This window comes from Rhinolophus sinicus, linkage group LG03 (genome assembly GCF_036562045.2).
Source record: "Rhinolophus sinicus isolate RSC01 linkage group LG03, ASM3656204v1, whole genome shotgun sequence".
Lineage (NCBI taxonomy): Eukaryota > Metazoa > Chordata > Mammalia > Chiroptera > Rhinolophidae > Rhinolophus > Rhinolophus sinicus.
In genome coordinates this window covers 38,679,463-38,704,208 of record NC_133753.1, presented here as the reverse complement: position 1 = coordinate 38,704,208, position 24,746 = coordinate 38,679,463, and the positions used below count along the sequence as shown (strand labels likewise).

The 24,746-nt window shown below is 39.1% G+C and overlaps 1 protein-coding gene and 1 long non-coding RNA gene across 5 annotated transcripts in view; one reads left to right on the top strand and one right to left on the bottom strand.

Annotated features, from left to right (window-relative positions):
- Positions 1-24,746, top strand: part of SAMD4A (sterile alpha motif domain containing 4A) — a 216,173-nt gene that overhangs the window by 59,204 nt on the left and 132,223 nt on the right. The gene's annotated exons all lie outside the window — the stretch shown is intronic.
- On the bottom strand, positions 7,698-9,585 carry LOC109444381 (uncharacterized). The gene is made up of 2 exons (XR_002136846.2): positions 9,068-9,585; positions 7,698-7,827 (listed from the first exon to the last, which is right to left on the bottom strand). It is a non-coding gene; the product is annotated as an uncharacterized LOC109444381 (long non-coding RNA).

The following is a 24,746-nucleotide window of genomic DNA, read 5'->3' as shown; positions in this document are numbered from 1 at the left end:
GGAGAGATGAAGCTGTAAACCAAGGAATACCATGCAAGAATTGACAGCCATCACCAGAAGCTAGGAGGGCTTCTGCTCAGTCTCAGAGGGAATGTGGCTCTGCTGTCACCTGATTTCATTTCCAGCCTCCAGAACTGGGAGAGAATAAATTTCCTTTGTTTAAGCCACTCAGTTTTTGGTGCTTTGTTACAGCCGCCCTAGGAAGTAAATATAAATATGTTCTTATTGTACTGGATTCAGTCAATACAGAGGCAAACAGACTGATATATGAACGCTCCCATTCTGTTGATCTCCCCCGTCCCATCTTACTGATAACTGCTAATGACAATTTGTCTCCTTCCCATGCATGTATATTTGCATTAGTTTTTACATAATGGGCCTATAGTATATGCATTTCGTTGCAACATCTTTTTAAAGCTTGCTTGGGTATCTTGGAGATCTCTAAGTCTTTGACTTTGTTTTTAAATTGTAAAATACATGTGGCATAAAATTTACCATTTTAACCGTTTTTTAAAGTTTTGTGTCACATTTTGTGTTTTTTTAATTAGCTTCAGGTGTACAAAACAATGTAATAGAAATTTATCATGTATATCCCTCACACAGTGATAACCCCCCTCCCCCATCCACTGTCCCTCTGACATCGCACACAGCCATTACATTTCCACTGCCTCTATTCCTAATGCTGTACTCCACTTCTTGTAACTATATATAGATATAAAATTGTAGTTGACATTCATTATTGTTCAGCTTCAGCTTCAGGTGTACAATGCAGTGATCAGCCATCTACATCATCCCTGAGGTGGGCTCCCTAATGGGACAAGCACAATCAGTAACCATAAGATTGCCATGGGGATACGAAAGTCAATTTGGGGAATGTAATCAATAATGTTGTAAAGATTTCATAGGGTATCCGATGGACACTTGTCCCATTTTAACCATTTTTAAGTTTACAGTTCAGTGGTATTAAGTACGTTCATATTGTTGTGTAACCATCACCATCCATCCATCTGCAGAACTCTTTTTATCTTATAAAACTGAAACTCCATATATGTTAACAAAAACTCCCTATTCCCCCCTTCCCCTAGCTCTGGGCAACTATCATTTGGATTTCTGTATCTATGAATTTTAACTACTACTAGGTATTTTGTGTAAGTGGAATCATACGATATTTGTCTTTTCCTGACTGGCTTATTTCACTTAACATGTCCTCAAGGTTCATCCATGTATAGAGCATCTGTCAGAATCTCCTTCCTTTTTAAGGCTGAATAATACTCCATTGTATGTATATACCACATTTTGTTTATCTATTCATCTGTTGATGGACACTGGGTTGCTTCTATGAATAGTGCTGCCGTGAACCTGGGTGTGCAAATATCTCTTCAAGGTCCTGCTTTCAATTCTTTTGGGTATAAACCCAGAAATGGAATTGCTAGATCATATGTTAATTCTATTTTTAATTTTTTTGAAGACTTGCCATACTATTTTCCATAGCAGCTGCATCATTTCACATTCCCACCAGAAGTCTACAAGGATTTCAATATCTTCTCATCCTTGCCAACACTTGTTTTTTTTAATAGTGGCCATCTTAACGGGTATCAGATAATGTTTCATTGTGGTTTTGATTTGCATGTCCCTAAATATTAGTAATGTTGAGCATATTTTCATGTGCTTATTAGCCATTTGTATGTCTTCTTTGGAGAAAAGTCTATTCAAGTCCTTTGACCATTTTTGTAATTGAGTTGCTTTTTTGTTGTTGAGTTGTAGTTCTTTATATATTCTGGTTATCAATTCCATATCAGGTACATGTGTATAAGTCTTTAGCTTTTAAACTCCTCTCTCCACTGGCTGAGAATATACTCATGCATTCTCATGAATGGGGTATGTGTTGGGGGAAACATTGTATTCCCATCTCAGGCTTTTAGTTATAGGTGGTACCAAGCAAGAGGTATTTCACTCTGGCAAGTTTCCTAACAGAGGAAGCAGCGTGTATTAGCCAGGGTTATCCAGAAACAGTATACACACACACACACACACACACACACATACATATATATATTTATATATATATATATATATATACCAGGGGTGCCAAAAAATGTATACAAGTAGACACTTCAGTCAGCGTTGCTCAAGCAGTAGTTTGCCATAATTAGAAGTCTCTGGACACTGATGGTAACCACTTTGAGTACCTCTTGTAATTGCAGAAGTCAGACTGACTTGTATTGAGTATTACAATTTTAATACAGTTTTCCTTTCTTAAAATGTGTATACATTTTTTGGCACCGTGTGTGTGTGTGTGTATAATATAATATATTTATTACAAAGAATTGGTTCACATAATTATGGAGGCTGATGAGTCCCAAGACCTGCAGGGTGAGTCAACAAGCTTGAGATCCAAGAGAGCCAATGATTTAGTTCCAGCCCAGGGCCAAAGGCCTGAGAACCAGGAGAACTGATGTTTCAGTTTGAGCCCAAAGACAGGATAAAGCTGATGTCCCAGCTCAATGACAGTCAGGCAGGAGGAATCTCTTGTACTCAGGGAAAGGTTACCTTTTTGTTCGAGTCAGGCCTTCAATTGATTGGACGTGGCCCACCCACATAAGGGAGAGCAATCTGCTTTACTCAGTCTACTGACTTAAATGTTAATCTCATCCAGAAATACCCTCATGGACCACTCAGAATAATGTTTGACCAAATATCTGAGTACCCCATGGTCTAGTCAAGTTGACATATAAAATTAACCATCTCATAGCACTAATAAATGATCCTCTCCTCCTCTGCCTTGTTAATTAGTTTAAAAATAAAGAACATTCTCAGGATCATCATTTTCCTGTAGGTTTTTTGGTTTGGGTCTGTTACTGGGCTTATTCCTGTGCACATGACAATATAACCAGATAGGGCATCTCTGAAGGGCTCTTGGAGGCTGTTTCTAGGGAAGATGTTCTCCTTAGCATTGCACATCTTTGACAACTCAAAATGGAAGTTTCCTTTACTTAATCAACAATAATTTTTATGACCCCAAATTAAATGACTGAAACTGTAGATGTCTGTATGGCTTCTCTAAATTATTCTTGTTTGTTAAGGCTTGAGCTATGTTTTTTTCTTTCATAATCTTGCCACTTCTTGCTCATTATAGGCATTTTCTCACCCTATATTAGCCCAAGTGAAATTCCATGAGACCTAGGACTTATCTTTGTGAGTATTGCTTACTTAGAATCTCTACATTGAGTGTTAATAGTATAATAGATTCTTTGAGGATCTTAGTTTTTCATACTTATTTGCTGATCTAAAGCACTAAAAACTTGTACATTTTTGGTAAAGAAGGTTCTTATTATTTTGACTCTGATTAGCTGAGCCCTAGATTCTGGGGCACTAATTACCATTTGTTCATTTGGAGTTACTATATGTAAGGTAGTATGCTAAATGTTGGGGCGCTGGCACTGGAGTTTCCATGCACAGTCCCTGCCTTCATAGAGTTTACATTTTAGTGGCGTCTAGTGAGCTTCCCCTTGGTAAGCTGTGCACCAATACCAGTGCCTAGACCATCCTTCAAAGCAATTTTGGAACTCTTTTTCTGGAATGGCCATCAGAGCTGTCGTCGTATTACCCTTGATGTCCTGAATGTCATCAAAATGTCTTCTTTTCAATATTTCCTTTATCTTTGGGTAAAGAAATAAGTCATTGGGGGCCAGATCAGGTGAGTAAACAAACAATACAGTTATTTGTTTACTGGCTAAAAACTCTCATAGACAGTGCCATGTGAGCGGGTGCATTGTCGTGATGCAAGACCCATCAATTGTTGGCAATAAGTTCAGGTCGTTCTTGTCTTTTTTCATGCAGCTTTTTCAGCACTTCCAAATAGTAAACTTAAACTTGGTTAATTGTTTGTCCAGTTGGTACAAATTCATAATGAATAATCTCTCCAATATCAAAAAAGGTTAGCAACATTGTTTTCAGTCTTGATTTCGACTGACGGAGCTTTTTTGGTTGTGGAGAATTGGCTGACTTCCATTGTGCATTTTGATGCTTTGTTTCCAGGTCATATTGGTACACCCATGTTTCATCACCAGTGATAACATGGCCCAAAACATCGTCTTTCCTCTCCAAAAGTCTTGGCAAACTTTGACTCTCCTTTGCTTTTGTTCATCAGTGAGCTCCTTCGGGACCATTTTTGCACACACCTTTCTCATGCCAGGATTTTCAGTTAAGATTTTCCTAACTGTTGCTCTATTGATGTTTACTTGGTTTTCTATGCTTCTCACAGTTACCAACAATTTTGATGAACAATTCGACGAATTTTTGCAATGTTTTCGTCAGTTCTGCTCATTATTGGTCGCCCTGACCTCTCTTCATCAGTGACACATTCTCTCCCCTCAGAAAAACGTTTAATCCATTTGTACACTGCCATTTTCTTCATGGCATTATCCCCATAAACTTGGACTAACATGACCCTGATTTCACTTCCACTCTTGCCAAGTTTAACAAGAAATCTAATGTTTGTTTGTTGCTCTAATTCAAGCTCAGACATTCTTGCAACGTCACACAGAAACACACAAACAACAATAACAAACGCCACTCAGCAAGACACCGCCACACATCAACACGAACAGAGCTGTGAGACACTGATATGTCAAGGTTCTGAAATCTTACCAAGCTGTTTATATAGTGCTGCCAATGTAAGCACATGGCAAGTTTGCAAACTTAATTGTCAGACCTCATACTTAGATCGTAATGTTGTTAAGTACCTGATGCATTTTATATATTATTTTGAATCGTAATTTATTTAAGGAGCTCCTGTTGATGACATTTAGATTGTTGTCAGCATTTTGCTCTTAGAAGCAACACAGCAATAAATAATCCTGTAATATATATCATTTCACATATGTACAAGTTTATATTTAGAATGAATTCTTAGAAGTAGAATTGCTGGGTCATATTTTGATGGATACTGCCAACTGGCTGTCTGAAGAGGTTTTCCTAATCTATAGTCCTAACTAGAGTGTATAAGGGTGGGTATGTGGGATAGAATCAGGATTTACCTTAACATAGGTGGTCAAGGAAGGTCACTCTATAGACATGACATTGAAATTAAACCCAAGATGATAAGACAGAGGCAGCCATGTAAGATCTGGGGTCACAACAGTTGAGGCTGAGCTCCAAAGCAGAGGTGGCCCCTGTTCAAAGCCCTTAAAGCAGACCAGTGTGGCCGAAGACTGGTAGGTGAGGAGGGGGGTGCCAGGCTAAGTTGGACAGGAAAGCAGGGTTTGTACGGGCTTGACTTAGGAGTGTGTTTTAAGTGCAGAGGAAGCCATTAGAAGGTCTAAAGTTTGGTTTTATAAGATAAACGTGGTGGTAGAATAAAGAGTAGACTGTTGGGGGAAAGTGGAAGGAGGCAGGGGATTAGTTAGGAGCTACTGCAGTGACCCGTGCCAGAGAGAGCATAGTGCTTGGGTGGCTTGGGTGGTAGTAAGATGAGGAAGTGGGGCCTGCAGGCTTTGCGGATGGCAGGGTGGAGTAGGAGAGGAGAGGAAGACAGAGAGAGAGGACTCAAAGGTGATGATGCCCCCTTGGTTCTGTCACTCACTAGAGGTATGACCTCGGGCAATAATCACACTTCTCTCTGCTTCACTGTCCTTTATAAAATAAGGAGAGTAATCTCACCATTCTCATATGGTGGTTATGAATGAATGACTTAATATGTGTAAAGTGCTCTTGGTTTGGGACATGTCGAATTTGAGATGTTTAGTATATCTCCAAGTCCAATAATGAATAAGCAGTTGGACTTACAAGTCTAGAATTCGAGAGAATGATCAAGATTTGGGAGTTTTCTGCATTAAATACCATCCATACAGAATGAGACTGTATGGGATCACCAAGGGAGTGAGGGTAGTTAGAGAAGAGACAAAGACTAAGAACTGAGTCATTTCAGCATCAAGAGTCTGGGAGAAGTGTAGCAACTAGGAAAAGACGATGAACAGGAGCCACCAGTGAGGTCGGCTGAAAGTCAGGAGTGTGAAGCCCTTGAAGCCAAGTGAAGAAGGATCATCAGGGAGGAGGAAATGATGAAGTGTCCCAAGCTGCTGATAGGTCAAGTAAGAGTCTCCCCCTCCTTTCACGTGGAGACGAGATGTAGCAGTCAGCCCTGGGTGTCAGCACAGAAGAAAAAGAGTAGAGGCAAAGAAGCCTAGTGAACATAGAGCTGTCAACATCATCCTCAGAAGAAAAGGGAAGCCTCTTCCTCCATCAGTTCTGACTTCTCAAGAAGGAGAGAGATGAGTAGGGACAGAAGGTAGTTTTGTATGTGACACAGTGATATACTTCTTGACCCTTTTTTGACACTGGTTATATTTTGTTGGTTCTAAATGGCTTTTTAGGATCCCCAGCAGATGAAATTTCTTTCCTTTTTGGTTGATGTGCCACTCAGGAGCTCTTGAATTCTTGAAAGTTTTATTAAGAATTCCTCATACACTTACAAACAATGCCCACATTCCATAGCCTCTCTGCTAACACGTTGCTCTTATGTTTAAGGAAAGTCTCAGGCAACAAAACCGGTTAGTTATTAAACTAAGACCCATCCTCGGTAGTTCTTTGCCAAATGGTCGCCATCCGTACATCCTTCCTTCCTGGAAGTGATATAAATCCCCAAGGCTATTTTTGCTACGAGGAGATTATGGCACAACATATGGAGTCTTCACGCTCCAGGAGCAGAAGAAAAGTCTTGTCTTTGTGGAAGCAAGCCACTTGCTGAATGCCAGAGGCTTAGGGCAAGTGTGATTCACGGTGACTGTACCAGGGAGTCACAGCTCAGAGCAGCTGATCTTAGGAGTGTACTAACCTGATGTCTCCCGTAATGTGATGTGTGGAATTTGCTCCATTTATCATGCTGAGTTGGCTCTGTTAATCTTATACAAACCTCTGTGTGCATTAATATTTTATCTCGAACCAGGGGAATAGAATTCTAAAATATGGCATTTTGAGGGTGAATAATTAGTGATATTATAATCTTTTAGTATTATAGATATTCTCTGTCTTAACCAGAAATAAGCGTGAAAGAAGAAGGGGTGTTAGAGTAAATTACCAATGAGGCTGTTTGTTAGATTCCCTGATTTAAAAACATATTCATCTATAGGTTCTTGTTAAACGCAGATTCGTCTATAAGTAGAGCAGTTTTCGTTATTATTCTCTGAGCAACAAGAGAGGTTTCTCTAGGAGATTAAGCCAGTCACTTATTGTGTTGTTTCAGGATAGATTATACTCTGAGTTATAATAGAATCCTGAAATTAATTTGTATTATCTTGAAAGTATTTATAATCATTTCTAGCCAGGCTAGAAATTGAAAATTTAGTTTTATTACCTGGGTCTAGTGTCTACTGATGTTCTAGGAAAGTGGACGTGTGGCAGTTGTACTTTAAATGCTGTTGTTGAAAAATTATCCCTCCTGAAATTAAACAGGGTTGATTTTGCCTTATGGAATTTTTTAAAAATCAGATTAAATTTAGGTTTATTAACTTTAGGGCACAGCATCCCATTTGTCTCTCAATGGTTGAGCAAGGTTGGCATGCTAGAGGGAAAGGACGTTGTTTAGCAGATCTGTGGGCCATGCCACTTGCTACTATTGACCTCAGCAAATTATTTTAATCTTTCTAAACCTCTGTTTCTTCATCTCTATTATGGGGGAAATAACCTGTATCACAGAGTTATTGTGAACAGTAATAACATTTTATTTAAAATTTTTAGCACAGTGATGCTTGGGGACATGGAATAAGTGGCAGCTATTATTATTGTTGTCATTGCTGCTGTGATCTCCGCTAGCCTGCAGTCTTGAAGCTACAAGAAAGGAAACATGGTGGTTAAGCCTTGGTGAGAGATCCCAGCATCTTTGCTTCTCATATGCGTGCTGCATCCTTATCTAAAACATCTTGCCTTCATCTAACTCTACCTTGTATTTCAACTGAAGCATCAGGATTAGGGGTGAGGGAATGTAGGTGGAGGTTGGGGGGTAGCTAACCTCATCAGTGCAGCCGTGCTTCACAGCTACCATGGTTGGGCCACAGGAAGTAGGGCAGCCCAGGAGGCCTGTTGGGGTGGGGGTGGGGATAGTAGGTCCCCTCCCATCAGGGCTCCTCTCACACTCAGTCCTCAGCACTTTTACGCAGACCTGCTATCCCATGTTCATCGCCGGGGTTTTTTCGTTGTTTTTCTTTGTTTTAGGGTTTCAAACAGGCCAGCTCGTATCACACTGCTTCCATTTGCTCTGGATGCTAGTGGTGCCTGCTACTTGCCTACTTGATTAGATGTTTTGAATGTCAAGTATTATACACACACACACACACACACACACACACACACACACACACACACACACATTTCCATGCTACCAGTTACTACTTATAATACATCTGGCTCACTGACAAGGATATAAAGAGGTCTAACATTGTGCAGTTGACAAACTACTCTCTTATAAAATGCCAAATCCTTGCAATTCTGTTTCTTGTCAATAGGATCTGTTTGGCCAAAAAGTCTACATGAATTGGCCAATTAAAGCAAAATATTTGTGTTTGATAAAAAAAATAACTTCGATATTTTGTTTTTCTGTATGCCTACAAATCACCATATACAAAGCTGTTACCCCAAGTAAGTCAAGGAAGAGACTGACTTCTGTTGGTCTTTCCCCCAATTAAACAAAACAAATAGAACCACTGCTTAACTCTTTCCTTGGGAATGTTTTCTTTTTTCATCTCTCCCTTTCTCGCTCCCTCCCTCTCCACTTTTCTCTGCCTCTCTGTGTCTTTTTCTCTCTCTTTCTTATAACAGTACCTGGCAGTTTTTGTGCCATGTGATCACGCTGTTCCCCTTTGGTTTTGTAAATTTCTTTTATGACCACAAAAAGATCTATAGCCAATCTCTGAAATCTCTTAACTATGTTTGGGATGTAAGAGGTCCCCATTGACATAGAATCAATTATTTATTGATTTAGAAGAAGAAAAATACAGAATGGCAGAGACATTGTCAAGCTTTACACATCTCATTTTGGTTTTCTCTAAAACAAGCCTGTTTTGGGACTTACCACTGAAGAAACCTATTTCCAGTGTAAGCGGCTCCTTTTCCAAATTTATACTATTCTGGGTGGTCGTTTAATTGTGAAGAAGCTGGCAGTTTTGTTTGCAGACTTGCAGGTTTTCATTAGTAGTCTGGTGGTGACAGCTAGCTTTAGCTGTTTCCTCCCGTCATTGCTCTCAGGAATGGTGCTGAATACTCAGAGGTGGCACGAAGCTTTGGGGATGGCAGCAGCTTTATCAGCATGCCCTCACTCCAGCCCTCAATTGTCACAGCAGCAGGTCGTGCCTCTGAGAACAAGAACATTGCTGATTAGTGTGCCTGGTGCATGGGGCAGGCAGTGGGGAAAATGCCACGGTATGATCTCTGTTGATTTCCCAACAATTCCATTCTCCTTGCTTCCTATTGGCCTTCTCCTTACACACAAGGAGGTTTTGTCTTCCGTTACAAAGAGTGTCCTTTTGGTCTTTCCCACTAGGATTCTTGCAGGTTTCTTCTCAGTGTCAATAACTTCATTCCACCCCTGCTCTTGAGCTTCACCTCTCTCAGCTTCACCCTTTCAGTCCTGCTGAAACAAAGCTTGGCTTTTACTTCCTGATGCTTTTCTCCTCTCATTCAACTGCCTATTTTAAAGAAAAGTACATGTTTGGAGGGAACTGTATTTAATGATGAATTAAACTCTCTGGGCCTTCGTTTGTTTTCTTACCTGTCAAATGGGGATAATAGTATTACCTCATAGGGTGATTGTCAGGTTGAACAAGATAAAACATACAAAGTGCTCAGAATAGCACCAGGTATATGGTCATCACTCAATAAAGGCAGCAGCAGCAGCATCTCCTTCAGCACCGGCATTCTAGGAATACACTGGGTCTATAAGCAGGGACTACTTGTAATTTTGATGCTATGATTATTTGTTAGGCCCTACAGATCACAACTCAAGTCTCCTCTAAATTCATTTCATGTTGTACAATTGCCCCTTCTATCTTATATTCTGGATTTTCAAGGAGTAGTCTTTTTATCCCTATTCTGTTCTGTTTCACTCCTTTTACTACATTAGATTTGGCTTAAGATGACCAGCCAATAGGAGGCAGACCCAAGACTCAAATCCATGTCTTCTGACTCCAAGTCCAGTGTAGTTTCCACAGAAAGCCACTTTTTGTGTGTGGAGGAGCAATGACATTTACTTTTCTGTATGGGCTTTCATCAGGAAGTCAATACATTTTAAGCTTTTGGAATGTAGATGTTAGTTCTTTCTCTCTAAAATGTATTTATCGTCTTCTCCCAGCACTATGGCTTGAAATTATTTATCAGATTTCTTTCCTGACACCTCATTGAGGGCAGAGGACTAAAATCATGGTAATATGGATGAGGCTTTATCTAGGCTGGAAAAGTAGTCATAGGGGACTCCATTCAATGAAGTGGGCACCAGGTATACTCAGGGAATTGGAAATGGGTAGGGGAGACATAAAAGCAAGAGCTGATTTTGGAAACCTGACATAAATTGTTGTCCTCAAATTGGTCTGACATTGCCTGTTTGTAAAATAATCTTTTTTAATCCATCTGGCCCTGACTCTGGCCCCAAATCTAGGCAAATCTTTGTTCTATTACGTGGGTAGAATAGCAATGGGTACCAGGTTCCTTCATTTGTTCTTTCATTCATTCATTCACTCAGCAGGTACTCACTCAGTATCAGCTGTGTGCCTGGTGCTGTGTTAGTCATTGAAATGTCAGTGATGGGTCACTGGTTGCCCCGATTAGACAAGAGTGTTCCAATGAAACCATCCTGGAAGAGCAATAAAAAGAATTCCATGGAGAGACGTCATCAAAATGGTGGCGAGAGGTGAGCCTCTGTAAATCTCCCCTGGAATTTACAACTAATCGAACAACTATAACTCCAAAAAGGACTCCCTGCACAGCAGACAGGCAAGACGAAGAGACCCACTACTGAATTCACCTAAAGGTGGGTGAGTTGCGCGAGCAGGGGAGGAGGGAAGGGCGAAGTGTGGAGACGGAGCCACGCAGGCACAGGACGCAGACCTAGCTCAGTGCTCCGAGCTCGCTGCATCCTGGAACTACCGCAGCTGCGGGAGAATGAAAAACTCGAACTGCTAGGGCTCCGCTTATGGCCCACAGGGCTGAGGGGGCAGCATATAACACGGCTGAACCCAACGCTCACGGCAGAGACCTCGGAGAAAAGACTGAGGGAAGAAGGCTGAAAACGGTGGTTTAAGCCCTCACTGCCGAGCAGAGAACGGAAGCCTTAGGCACTGAGACTAGCCACACCCTCCCTACCCTCCCAGAGCTCACCCCGCCCCCACCTGCCCAGTGCTAGAAGCGGAACAGTAGCAGTGTCAGATCAAAAGAACAGAATATTTGCTGTTCTGAGAACTGTGGACCACAGACACAGATTCACAGCCCAACTAGTTCCGGCAAAGGGGAGGGAGCTGTGGAAGCAGGACCGGCTGTGGTGGTGGTCACTGCCATTGCTCTGGGCCACCTCTCACAACTCACCCCACCCCTGGCCCCACCTATCTGGGCGGATCCCTGCAGGAGTAAATAGAACTGCTGAAACATAAGGCTCTGAATCTGGTGCAGGAAGAGCTTTGGAACTTCAAAAGCTCTCTGCATACCCACACGGACACTGCGCCCTGTGACCCAGGCAAACTATTAACAGAGGAGAAGCCCGTCTCCCAGGGAATCCCCCCATTTTGTGAGAAGCTGGGGTAGTGCAGAGAAAACATAGCACTACCGTGTGAGAGAGAAAAAAAGGCTGCAGTCGGAGAGAAAATAAAACATTCTATCAACAAGTACTGGAAAACAAAAGAAAGACCTCTTCCTAACAACCTGTTGCAGAAGTCACTCCTGTAGATGTCTAGGAAGAGAAATAATAAATCAGTAATTGCCATGAATAACCAAGGCAATAAGACAGCTCAGAAAAAAAGTGAAAAGTCTCCAGAAAAGGAACTTAAAGATATGGAAATATGTGACTTAAATGACAGAGAATTCAAGATTGCAGTTCTGGAAAAACTCAACGAGATGCAAGAAAACACAGAAAGGCAGTTTAATGAACTCAGAAACACAATCAAAGAACAACATGAGCATTTTACGAAAGAGATTGAAATTTTAATAAAAAAAACAAATAGAATTTCTGGACAGTAAGAACTCTATAGAAGAAATTAAGAATGAAATAGCCAGCTTAGGTAGTAGAGTTGACCAGATGGAGGAAAAAATCAGTGACATCGAAGATAGAAAACTGGAAATGACATGGATGTAAGAGGAAAGAGACTGGAGTCTTAAAAGAAATGAAAGAACTCTACAAAACCTTCTGACTTCATCAGAAAGAGCAATATAAGAATAATGGGCATACCAGAAGGAGAAGAAAGAAAGAAGGGAACAGAGAATATATTCAAACAAATTGTCGATGAGAACTTCCCAAACTTGTGGACAGAACTGGACCCTCGAATCCAAGAAGCAAATAGAACACCTAATTACCTCAATCCCAACAGGCCTTCTCCAAGGCACATTGTATTGAAGCTGTCTAAAATCAACGACAAAGAAAGAATCCTCAAGGCAGCCAGGGAAAAGAAGACGGTAACTTACAAAGGAAAGCCCATTAGATTATCATCAGATTTTTCAGCAGAAACTCTACAAGCCAGGAGGAGTGGAACCAAATATTCAAACTATTGAAAGAGAGAAATTATGAGCCAAGAATAATATATCCAGCAAAGATATCCTTTAGATATGAAGGAGGAATAAAGACCTTTCCAGACATACAGAAGCTGAGGGAATTTTCTAATACACGACCTGCACTACAAGAAATACTAAAGGAGGCTATTCGACCACCATCAACAGGGACAATTTGTGGCAACCAAAACATAAAAAGGGGGAGAGTAAAGGCCTGAACCGGAATATGGGAATGGAGAAAGTAAGCGTGCTGAAGAAAATGGAATACTCTAAATATCAAACTTTCTTTTACATAAACTTAAGGGTAACCACTCAAAAAAATCCAGAACTGAAACATATACTGTAATAAAAGAAGAAACAGAGGGAAACATCATAGAATATCACCACACAGAAATAATAGACAACAACAAAAAGGCAAAGAAACAATGGAGACACAGCCCTACCAGAAAACTAAAGATAGAATGACAGGAAATCCTCACATATCAATAATCACCCTAAATGTAAATGGACTGAACCCACCAATAAAAAGGCACAGAGTAGCAGATTGGATCAAAAAACTAAACCCAACCTTATGCTGTCTCCAAGAGACACATCTCAGCTACAAGGACAAGCATAGACTCAAAGTGAAAGGGTGGAAATTGACACTCCAAGCAAATGGTATCCAGAGAAAATCAGGTGTAACCATACTGATATCAGATGAAACAGACTTCAGGGTGAAAAAGGTATTAAGAGACAAAGATGGACATTTCATAATGGTAAAGGGGACTATACAACAAGAAGACATAACAGTCATCAATATTTATGCCCCCAATCAGGGAACACCGAAATATAACAAGCAACTACTAACAGAACTAAAGGGAGAAATTGACCAAAACACAATTATACTAGGGGACTTAAATACATCATTGACAGCTATGGATAGATCATCCAAACAGAAAATAAATAACGAAATAGCAGCCCTAAATGACACATTAGATGAAATGGACATAATTGACATATATAGAGCACTTCATCCTAAAACATCAGACTATACATTTTTTTCTAGTGTACATGGAACATTCTCAAGGATAGACCATATATTGGGACATAAAATCAGCCTCAGCAAATTTAAGAAGATTGAAATCATACCAAGCATATTCTCTGATCACAAGGCTTTGAAATTGGATATCAACTGCAAAAAGAAAGCAGGAAAAACACAAATACATGGAGATTAAACAACATACTTTTAAAGAACGACTGGGTCAAAGAAGAAATTAGAGGAGAGATCAAAAGATACATAGAAACAAATGACAATGAAAATACATCCTACCAAAATTTTTGGGATGCAGCGAAAGCAGTTTTAAGAGGGAAATTTATATCATTACAGGCCTATCTCAAGAAACAAGAAAAATCCCAAATAAATAACCTCATGTTACACCTTAAAGAACTAGAAAAAGAAGAACAAATGAAACCCAAGGTCAGCAGAAGAAAGAAAATAACAAAAATCAGAGCAGAACTAAATGAAATAGAGAACAAAAAGACAATAGAAAAAATTAATGTGACAAAGAGCTGGTTCTTTGAAAAGATTAACAAAATTGACAAACCCTTGGCTAGACTCACTAAGATAAAAAGAGAGAAGACACTAATTAACAAAATCAGAAGTGAAAAAGGGGAAGTTATCACGGACACCACAGAAATACAAAGGATCATCCAAGAATACTATGAAGGACTATATGCCACCAAATTCAATAACCTAGAAGAAATGGACAAGTTCTTAGAAACATATAGCCTTCCAAGGCTGAACCATGAAGAACTGGAAAATCTAAACAGACCGATCACCAGTAACGAAATTGAATCAGTCATCCAAAACCTTCCCAAAAGCAAAAGTCCGGGACCAGATGGCTTCACTAGTGAATTCTATCAAACCTTCAAAGAGGATCTAATACCAATCCTGCTCAAACTCTTCCAAAAAATTGAAGAAGAGACAGTACTCCACAACTCATTTTATGAGGCCAACATTACCCTGATACCAAAACCTGGTAAGGACAGCACAAAAAAAGAAAACTATAGACCAATATCTCTGATGAATACAGATGCAGAAATCCTTAACAAAATTCTAGCAAATCGAATACAACAATGCATTAAAAAGATTATTCATCACAACCAAGTGGGGTTCGTCCCCGGGCACAAGGATGGTTCAACATCCACAAATCCATCAATGTGATATATCACATAAACAAAATAAAGGACAAAAATCATATGATTATCAATTGATACAGAAAAAGCATTTGACAAGATACAACATACATTTATGATTAAAACACTTAATAAAATAGGTGTAGAAGGAAAATACCTTAACATAATAAAGGCCATATAAGACAAACCCCCAGCTAATCTCATAATTAATGGTGAAAAACTGAAGCCCTTTGCTCTACGTTCAGGAACATGACAAGGCTGTCCCCTATCACCTCTGCTTTTCAACATAATGTTGGAAGTCTTTGCCAGAGCAATTAGGCAAGATAAATACATAAAAGGCATCCAAATTAGGAATGAAGAAGTTAAATTGTCACTCTTTGCAGGTGACATGATGCTATATATAGAAAACCCTAAAGACTCCACCAAAAAGCTATTAGAAACAATCAACGAATACAGTAAAGTTGCGGATACAAAATCAATGTACAAAAGTCCATTGCATTCCTATATACTAACAATGAAATCTCAGAAAAGAAATACAAAAACAATTCCTTTTGCAATTGCAGCAAAAGAATAAAATACCTAGGAATAAACTTAACCAAGGATGTGAAAGACCTATATGCTGAAAACTATAAGACATTTTTGAAAGAAATTGAAGAAGACACAAAGAAATGGAAAGACATTACGTGCTCATGGATTGGAAGAATCAACATAGTTAAAATGGCCATATTACCCAAAGCAATATACAGATTTAATGCAATCCCCATCAAAATCCCAATGGCATTTTTAAAGAAATAGAACAAAAATCATCAGATTTGTTTGGAACCACAAAGACCCCTAATAGCCAAAGCAATCTTAAGAAAAAGAACAATGCTGGAGGTATCACACTCCCTGACTTTAGCTTGTACTACAGGGCTACAATAATCAAAACAGCATGGTATTGGCAGAAAAACAGACACATAGACCAATGGAATAGAATTGAGAACCCAGAAATAAAACCACATAAATATGGACAGATAATTTTTGACAAAGAAGCTAAAAACATACAATGGAGGAAAGACAGCCTCTTCAATAAATGGTGCTTGGAGAATTGGATAGCCACGTGCAAAAGAATGAAACTGGACTGCTATCTGTCACCATGTACCAAAATTAATTCAAAATGGATCAAAGACTTAAGCATATGACCTGACACAATAAACTACATAGAAGAAAACATAGGTACTAAACTTATGGATCTCGGGTTCAAAGCGCATTTCATGAATTTGACTCCAAAGGCAATGGAAGTAAAAGCTAAAATAAATGAATGGGACTATATGAAACTTAAAAGCTTCTGCACAGCAAAAGAAACCATCGACAAAATAAAGAGGCAACCAACTGAATGGGAGAAGAGTTTTGCAAACAGTGCCTCCGATAAGGGGTAATATCCAAAATATACAAGGAACTCATACAACTCAACAACAAAAAAACAAACAACCCAATTGAAAAATGGGCAGAGGACCAGAAGAGACATTTCTCCAAAGAGGACATACAAATGGCAAATAGACATATGAAAAAATGCTCAACATCACTAATCATCAGAGAAATGCAAATAAAAACCACAATGAGATATCACCTCACCCCAGTTAGAATGGCTATCATCAACAAGACAAATAGTAACAAGTGTTGGAGAGGCTGTGGAGAAAAAGGAACCCTCATACACTGTTGGTGGGAATGCAGACTGGTGCAGCCGCTATGGAAGGCAGTGTGGAGATTCCCCAAAAAATTACGAATAGAATTGTCATATGACCCAGCAATCCCTCTCCTGGGTATCTACCCAAAAAATCTGAAAACATTTATACATAAAGACACGTGTGCTCCATTGTTCATTGCAGCTTTATTTATGATGGCCAAGACATGGAAACAACCAAAATGTCCTTCAATACATGAATGGATAAAGAAGATGTGGTATATTTACACAATAGAATACTATTCGGCGGTAAGAAAAGATGATATAGGAACATTTGCGACAACATGGATGGATCTTGAGAGTATAATGCTAAGCGAAATAAGTCAGAGAGAAAAGCAGAGAACCATATGATTTCACTGATATGTGGTATATAAACCAAAAACAACAAAAGAACAAGACAAACAAATGAGAAACAAAAACTCATAGACACAGACAATAGTTTAGTGGTTACCAGAGGGTAAGGGGGGTGGGGGGTGATGAGGGTAAGGGGGATCAAATATATGGTGATGGAAGGAGAACTGACTCTGGGTGGTGAACACACAATGGGATTTATAGATGATGTAATACAGAATTGTACACCTGAAATCTATGTAATTTTACTAACAATTGTCACCCCAATCAATCAATCAATCAATAAAAAGGATTCCATGAAATGTCAGCGATGAAAGATCCTGCTATGTGGATGATCCAGTTTCCTGGTTCCTAGTTGGGACCTTGGGGAAGAGAGAGAAAAGGGGGGAGGGTCAGAGAGTCAGATGAAGAGAAAAACATTCTGAATCAAGGGGAAGCAAGTCTGCTTTAACCAAACCTACAAACCCTCCATTTTTTAACATGGTTTCATAGCCTGTGTGCATCAGTGAGTATTAGGAGATGTATCATACAGTGTGACTGGCCCACCAGAACCTCTGAACGATGGAGAACCCAGCAGTGAGCCCAACATGTGGTTGGAAAACCCTGGACTGTAAAGGAAATTAACTCCCTTTCCTCAAAGTTCTCAAGGCAATTTACTGATTCAACTGCATATTTAGTTCCTCTAATATCTGGATAGGAAGGCAGATGTTTAGTAAGACTAAAGCATTAAATCCATAAGGAACTTGGTAAAAATCATCAAGAGAACAGGCACAAGCAGGGGACTTAGAACCCCGCTCCAAGAACACCATTTCTTAAAGAAGATATTAACAAGTGGTAGATATTAACAATGGAATATTATTCAGCCATAAAAAGGAAATCCTGCCATTTGTAACAACATGGATGGAACTTGAGGGCATTATGCTAAGTGAAATAAGTCAGACAGAGAAAGACAAATACTGTATGATCTCATTTATATGTGGAATCTAAAAAATCTGAACACATAGATACAGAGAACAGATTAGTGGTTGCCCGAGGTGGGAGGTGGGGGGAATGGGATACATGGATGAAGGTGGTCAAAAGGTACAGACTCCCAGTTATTAGATAAATACTGTATTTTGCCGTGTATAATGTGCCCCTGTGTTTAGTGCGCACCCATGTTTTTGGCCCAAACTTTCATGAAAAAAAAATCTTTCATTTAAATTTTTTAACTCAGATTTTTATTTGTTTACATTTAGGTACTTGTCTTTTGTATTATAAAGGAATTTTAGCATTTATTTTTTTAACATATTATGGTACAAGAAATTTTATGTACCAGTAACAAATTTACGGTATTTACGCATCATAGAAAGCCAAGAACTCTTCATCATTGCAAGTTCGTCGTAACTTCAACCAAACCGATTATCATATTCCAGGGTATTATTTTGCATACGGTATCGTTATTGATTTCTGGAGTTACACTTTTAACTCATAAGCATAAATAAAAGAATTAAAAACGTTTATATAGATATGGAATTAGTACTCCCCATGTATAATGTGCATCCTTATTTTTCCCTCACAAATTTGGCCAAAAACTGTGCATTATACACAGCAGAATACGGTAAGTCCTTATTAGGGACTCAATGGGGATGTAATGTACAGCATGACTTAGTTAGCAATACTGTATTGTATATTGGAAAGCTGCTAAAAGAGTAGCTCTTGAAAGTTCTCAAAATAAAAAAATTATAAGTATGTGTGCTGATGGATTTTAACTAAACTTATTGTGGTGATCACTTCACAGTATATACATAATATCAAATCATTATGCTGTACACCTAAAACTAATTAAATGTTATATGTCCACTGTATCTCAATTGTTCTAAAAAAAGAAACCCATCCAGTGCTCTACTCTCTTTACTTCTGCTCCCCCTCAGCAGATCTCATTTTGAAAAATAAGAGCTATAGGAAAGGGAAAAAAAGAATACAGCCTCTGGAATTGTTTGCCCTAATTGTGAAACTCACTGAGTAAGCTCATTGTTGGTCTTAACTCCATGCAAATGAATTGACTGTGAACCTTCTCAACCGGATGGTTGGTAACAGCAAGTGCAGGCTTCACACTCTTGATTGTTTGGTTTCAAAATCCAAAGCTGTTCTTTTGCCTTTGTCACTAAACCAGACATTGGCAAATGTCTGCCCTTTTATGGAAGTACCAGCCTGGAGCTAGAAATCTCCTAGGCCCAAAGATTTACAGCATGAGCTCTCAATAGATTGTTGTCGTTTCCAATAAGCATCTGAAAATATCTTCAAAACTGCCTTGACAATGGGCTTAGATAGTTTAATTTCCATATAAGCCGGTAGGCAGGGGTTGTATGCTGTTTGAAGCTTTGTGGTATTATAAGACACTCTAGAAATATGTATGGGAACTATTCCAGGTATGTTTAAATTGTCAGTTATTGCTTATTCTGTTGTGCCTTCAAAGCATGTTTTTGTTAAGGCGGTCACAGGGATCTGCCTGACTTCTTTATCCTTCACTGAAGAAAATCATGGAAAACTACCTTTTCCAGAGTTGAAAGAAAATTAGTCACAGGGTTTTCTTTTGTTTTGCACTTTTAGCGTAAAGAAGAGAGACCTCTCCACTGGTGGAAAGGAGAAAAGAGGGGCTGTAATGGAGGGGCAGTCCCAGGGAAGGGGCTTCACCCTGGGCTGGGAAGGCAGGCAGGCCTGGGAGGGACCCATTAGAACAAGTTCTCATTGTTGTCAGCTAGCTGGGGGAGCATTCAAAGGTCATTTGGGTAATCCAGAGATTTGAGAACAAATGACTACCAGCCATGATTCAGGGTAAGCTAAAAACAAAGTCTATCTCTTGTTTGGGAAACTTTGCCATTCTCCAGTGTTTCTCACACACATTTATTTAATCCTAGCTTTTCAGCCCTTACTGCTGGGGAGAACAAGGCAAGGAGGTGTGTCTTTTCTAAGGTTACTAACTTGTGGTAAATGCAGATCTTCTCAAAGGCGAGCACTTAGAATCAAATTTAGGGGAGGAGACCACGGTTGTAATAGATTAAAAACAGCCTGGCATTAGTGAAAAGGGTTCTGAATTGTAGTTTTTTAATTTAAATTTTGACTGGTAATAGTTCACTTTTATTGACCACTTACTATGTACCAGGCATTTGGCTACTATGTATTTAACGTGAATTATTTCATTTAATCTTCACAGTTCTATTAAGTAGATAGATATGGTTTTTAATTACGGTATTACAGATGAGAAAAAGAAGGCATAAAGAGGTTACATGCAATTTGCCACACAATTAATAAATGAAGGAGTCAAATTCAGAACGAAAACTTCCTAATCCCTGATCTTAAGCCCTCCCGTCTCTCTTCCTCCATACAGGTCCTTTGCAAGGACCACCATTAAATGCAGGGTTTAATTATAGTGATCAACTTTAGTTCCAGTGGAGTTATGTTTTTGCAACACTGTAGTAACTTCATGATTATGATTTAGATCTTAGATTAAAACATCAGTGGTGTTATAGAACATATGATGGGCAAAATGATGTGATTTAAAAATACAGTGGTACCTCGGTTTTCGAACGGACTCCACGAGTTCTGAAACGTTTGAAAACAGCCGACAGCTAGGCCTCAGGATCTTGCACTCAGCAGAAGCCATGTGACATGTTTGACTTCTGAGTCGTGTTTGAAAACTGGAGCATTTACTTCCGGGTTTACAGCATTCATAAGCCAAAATGTTCATCAACGGAGACTTTAAAAAACCGAGGTACCACTGTAAAAGCATAAACCAAGAAGCCCAGGGATTTAGGGGGAGCCTTGCCTCTGGTATGAGTGAGTTTGAGGATGTGGATAAATCCTTTTGCCTCTCTGGGCTTCACTTTCTTCATTTGCAATTTGACTGAGTTGTACAGGATGAGCACGTCCTGTCATCTGCTGATAGCATTCTCAAATTGTAGGAAACTGCTGCATAAGTTTATAAGTGACATTCGAGGAAATGGATACCAAAGGTAAATGGTCCAGTAAATGGATTTATTATTTTTAAGTTAACTTTTTATTTCTAACTAGTTCAATAAAAAGAATTATACAAAATAGATACCAAAAAATAAATTTAAATAAGACTCAAGGATTTAAGTCCACCGCCACCAGTCCCACTGCCCAAACATAACCACTGTTAAGTTTTCTCCTTTCAGAAATCGGCTATACATATACGAGTACAACTATGCAAAACATCTTTGAACTTGTGAGTTCAAAGACTCAGTTTCTTTAAATTATCTTAAGTACAAAATAATATGTGACTATATGCACCTTGTAAAAAAATATTCAAACAAAATCTGTTTTTAAAAAAGCACAAGACTTTAAATTTATGCATACTGAATTTTATTTCCTTCCACTGAAAAATGAATAAAGCACTCTGCTGGAGAATATATTTAAATTGGGAAAATATAACTGTCAACATTATGGAAGCATCAAAATATTAAAATAAGCTTTCATTTTTGGTTGTAGATCTTTTAAAAATGACAACAGAAGTATTTAAGGCATTCTTTCATAAAAGTATTTTCACATGATGAATCAAGTTTTGAGATCCAGAATACTTCTCCATTTCCTTCCAAATGAGTTTTGACTGTTAAGTTTTGAAAAACCTCTGAAAAGAGTTTCTTGTATCTTTCCTTTTTGTTTGTTTTTCATGTAGTTGGTGGGATTTTGTTATATAATTCTCTGATTCTTTTGTTTCCCAAAATGAATTTTAAAAAGAAGTGTTAGGGGTTTTCCTAAAGTAGCCACAATGCTTTATCCTTTGTGCTCTTACTCTGTCTCATTGTAGATTAGTAACTCTTCCTATAAAGGCCAAGTAAATTGAACTGTGTGATTTAGGGCAATATGATTTTGACTCCATTCTACGTGAGAGACAAAATACGTGGTTCCAGGGTTAGCTTCCTTCACATGACCCAGTTGGTTGGTGCCGTAGAGCACAAGGGTCTCCAGCTCCTGGACTCTGCTTAGCAAATTATTAATGATTCCATTAATTTTCACATCAGAGAATCAAGTCCTGGTGAGGGCAGTGGAATCCATATCATGTGTCCATATGGGTGAGAGCCAGTTGAAGATATCCATAGTAACTATCCAAGAGGAGATCTAATGGCTTCTATGCTGGAGCTGCCCCAAGTAGAGAGCCCAAGTGCAGCCCAGGTGTACTTCCCAGACTTTGGCACTACAAACATCTGGAGAGCTTGAACAAGCACACATGGGTGGGCCATACCCCCAGAGTTTCTGATGTAGTAGGTCCAGGGTGAAGCCCAAGAATATGCAAGTTCCCAGGTGATGCTGCTGCTATATATAGTTCAAGGCACACACTTTGAGAAACACTAGCCTAGCGCCTTTAGAAGCCATAGCAAGAGGTGAATGGATGACTTGTTTGGCAGAATTAATGTACTGGCTTTGGCTATTGAGTACACACAGCTACCTCTGAATTTCAGCTAGCTACTGAAGGCTGGGAAAGATACGTCATGCTCTGAATGTGTGGAATGTGTGTACCCATTTTATTTGTTCACTGGAATAGATGATGGACCTTTAAAAACTCAATGCAAAATAATGTCCACATGTGCTTTGAATTATAAGTCTTTCTTCTCTCTATTATTGTTTTGTTTTTCAGATTTTTTAAAAGACAAGTATCATTAGTTATATCCTGCCCATTTAACCACTTTCCACATTTCACTTTTAAAATGAAATCATCCTTTTTGCACTTAGCTAATGGAAAGTTGTTCAACTTGCCAAGCAAGGTTCCACCGTCCCTGAAATAAATTTTCCAAAGAACTGGAAATGCTATGCAGCTTTTATACAAGAAGCAGAATGGAAATGTTCAAATTTATGTTATCCTGATACATATTTTCCACAGTTTGATATTTAAATAATAGCTATCACATTGTATCTAACGACATTCATTTGACTCTGTAAGACAAGCAGTTGCATTTGGGATTTCTTTTTCACCTTGCTTTTAACCTCCTCAAGTATTATTTAAATTTACTTTATTTACAGCTATTTAAAATACTTGGTATGATCATCATCAGTTGATATTAATGACTGGTCATCATGTATCAATTATCACTAAGAGATTTACAGGTCTGATCTGATTTAATCATCACAACATCCCTGTAAGGAAGACAGTTATCATTTCCTCTGTTCTACAGATGCTTAAAATGAGAATGATGAGGGCTTAAATAACTTGCCCTAGGTCCCTGGCTAGAAAGTGGCAGAACAAGAATTCAGATGCAGGGTAATTTCAATGCCTGAGTGCTTTCCCACTATGCTATCATCCTTATTAAAACATGCTATTGAAGAGCTCTCTATGCTTGGCATCATTAAATATTGGCCCTGCCCCCGAGAGCATTCAGTCTAAAGTAGTTTACCTTATTAAGCAGATAGTAAAGACATAAAAGCTGAGCAAGCATTGAAAAAGATATAAATTGAATATTAATATGCAAATATTTCCACAGAAAAGAAGTTTTATAAAAGGAAAGTTATGTTTATGTGAGTGAGGGTGCAGGGTATGTATGTAATTTGTCTTTCTCTTAAAATTAAGGTAGCTCTCAGGGAAGACTGTTTCAGGAGCTCCCTAATATTGAAGCATGAGGTCTTGGTAAAAATTGGGTTGAAAGGCCTTGTTGAGTATGGGATTTATTCTCACAGAAGACTTTGTTGAGTGAATTTTCCAGAGAGGATAGGTTCCAGCACTGTCCAGTGAACTTTCTGTGATGGTGGAAATGTTCTATAGCTGTGCCGTTCAATCCAGTTACGTGTGACCATTGAACACTTAAAATGTGGCCAGTGCAGCAGAGGCACTGAATTTTTAGTTTTATTACATTTTAATTAATTGAAGTGTAAATAGCTACATGTGGCTAGTGGCTAGCGTGTTAGACAGCCTAGGGACAGTAGAAGGTAACAGAAGGATTAAAGAGTAGGAGGCAGGAGGCTGACATGTGTGGACCTGAACTTGGGTGTAGAAAGGAGCCCTTGTCAGCCCTCTGAAAGGACACTTGTTCCAGCAATATGAGGAAGCGGGGGACAAATGGAGGAGGTGTGGGATTTCAGACATGAGATGAGCAGGACAGACACAAGACTTTGAATTGAGGGAAGAAGAGGAAAGGGCAAACTAAGGCTTCTGTGCTAGGGAACGTGGCAGGATTTGGCAGCTCACGGATTGTGGGTTGAAGTACAGTGGAGGTTGGCAGCTACTTCAAGGCTTCCAGCCTGGTGATGGGAAAATAGCTCCTTTTTGCAGTGTCTAATTTGTGTTGGCATAGGGACATCTAACTTGAGATGCCTTGTAGACAGAGTGTGTATCCTGAGGCTGTATCAGAGAAGCAGATTGGTAGATGGATAAATAGATTTCACATTTGCATAGAGATAATATTTAATCCATGAGCACAGATAATAGTCAGAGTTGTTGTGTGTTTAAAAAATAGTAGGAAAGTCAGTGAGGCTGGAATGGGGTAAGGCAAAGTGTGGCAGGAAATGGTGGTGGAGAGGTAGCTTTGTAGGCTGTGGGGCTATCAGGCTCTGTACGTCCATGTCAAACTTTGGGTTGTATTTGATTTGTGATGGGAAGCCTTTGGAAAGTTGGAGAAAGAGAAGGAGTTTGATTGGACTTTGTAAACCACCACTGTGAATGCAGAGAATAGACTTTAGTGAAAGAGGAAGAGCGTGAGCAGGGAGCTGTTAGGTTACTCCAGTATCCCAGGTGAGGGATGGTAATGGCTTGGACCAGTGTAGCAAC